Source organism: Pongo abelii, chromosome 23 (assembly GCF_028885655.2).
Source record: "Pongo abelii isolate AG06213 chromosome 23, NHGRI_mPonAbe1-v2.0_pri, whole genome shotgun sequence".
NCBI lineage: Eukaryota > Metazoa > Chordata > Mammalia > Primates > Hominidae > Pongo > Pongo abelii.
Genome location: NC_085929.1, coordinates 26,146,780 through 26,148,678, shown reverse-complemented (window position 1 = coordinate 26,148,678; position 1,899 = coordinate 26,146,780). Strand labels below are relative to the sequence as shown.

The window sequence follows — 1,899 nt, the reverse complement described above, 5'->3', positions numbered from 1 at the left end:
AGCTTCCTCCAGATCCCAGGGACCAGCCCTCAGCCCTCCTGACACATCCTCACCTGCTCTCCTGCCTTCAGGCTCTTTGTTGAAAGTGACACCAAAGATGTCTTTCTAAAGCATCTGTTTCATCCATCCTGTCTCCTGTCTACAACCCCAGATAATGAACAAATCCATTCCCTGTGGAAGGAGCTGCTCAGGCCTCTGCTCCCAGAGCCCTCTGCATTCTCCCCTCACTGCAGCCTCCTCACATTAGACAGTCCTTGTATTTCTTACATGCTCTTCTTCTAGTAACTCAGAAGTCCTTATGGAAAAGCTCTTTGTTAATATCAGTAACTCAGGACAGAGCGAGTGTGTGACCCATGGATGCTGTGGACCGATGACAGGGACCCGGCTCTCAGGTGACTCCACTCATGATCCCCACTGAGAGACTGCAATCTAACCAGTGAGCAGCAGGGGGCACTGTGGGTCTGTCTCAGGGTCTGCACAGAGGGAACCCACAGCTGTGCCACCCCCCCAGACTCCTTAGGGCAGCGTCTCCTGCCCACAGAACCATGGAAGGTCCCAGCAGCTGCTTCCTTCCTGGTCCTTCCCATGGGGCCAACTGTGAGTCTCACACATTAGTCTTCTCTGTACCAAGAACCAAGCTCAGATTGCACCTGCTGCTTGGGGTGGGGCTGAGGTCACCAGGAAGAGAAACAAATGTGTGGGAACAGCCCCTCCTCTGTCAGGCCAGTGAAGAAGATAAAAGCAGCCTCAGGTGACAGAGTGGAGACTGGCGTGTCAGCTGTGCCCACCATGGCCTGGACATCTCTTCTCTTTGTGCTTCTCTCCCACTGCACAGGTGAGGTCAGTTTTCTGGGACCTGGGGCAGCCCCCAGCCTGTGTCAGCATCTCTGGCTTTGAGCCCCAAGGAGTTTAACACTTAACAGCTCCATCACCAAAGTGTGTCTGTGTTTGCAGTTTCCCTCTCCCAGCCTGTGCTGACTCAGCCACCCTCCTTCTCTGAATCCCCGGGAGCATCTGCCAGACTCACCTGCACCCTGAGCTGTGACATCAATGTCAGTGGGAAAAAATTGTATACTGGTACCAGCAGAAGTCAGGGAGCAACCCCCGGTACCTCCTGAGCTACTACTCAGACTCAGTTAAGCACCAGGGCTCTGGAGTCCCCAGATGCTTCTGTGGATCCAAAGATGCCTTGACTAATGATCAATGTCTCCATCTATAGATTCTCACCTCATTGACTGGTCATTCCAGTCAATGGGAAAAATGACTTTGGCCTGAGCCTAAGGTCATTGGATCAGGGAAAGGGTCAGGAGGAGCTTCTTGAAGCGAGGCTGCAGAGCTTGAGAGGTAGGTTGAGGCCGATCAGCATGATGACCCCCCAAGAAGGTCTCACAGAGTCACTGAAGGACTGTGAGGCAGCAGGGAGAAGCTCACATGGGCCTTTGGTTAATGACCCTCCAGTTGCAATGAGAATAAAATGGAGAAGATCTGGGACAGGGAGAGAGGCTGGGGGTGCTGGTGCCATCCTGGTGAGATGGTGGTGGGTGGTTCTAGGTTAGTTCGAGTGGAGATGAAGAGCATAAAGTAACTTTGTGATGTCTTTATGTCACAGGATACATTAGACATGAAGAGGGCTTGGACTTTGTGCATGAACGATATAGATGCTTCTAGGCTGACTCTCATGTTTCTGCCTGAGAATTTGGATAGTGACTATAGTCCAAAGAAACAAAGAACGTTGAAATCGTATTTTATTTTATTTTTAACTCACAAATTAGAAAGGTAGATATTTGTATGTTTTTTCTTTATTTGCTCAATGATTTTTTTAATAGTTAAAAAAATTACTTAGAAACTACTAGGTGTCTATATTCTCTAGGGTTTTGTCTCCTGTCCTGATGATATCTT

At 49.6% G+C, this 1,899-nt stretch overlaps 1 pseudogene; it reads left to right on the top strand.

The window, feature by feature from the left end:
• Positions 1 to 779: 779 nt before the first annotated feature.
• LOC134761230 (probable non-functional immunoglobulin lambda variable 5-48) lies at positions 780 to 1,219 on the top strand (annotated as a pseudogene).
• Positions 1,220 to 1,899: the final 680 nt, after the last annotated feature.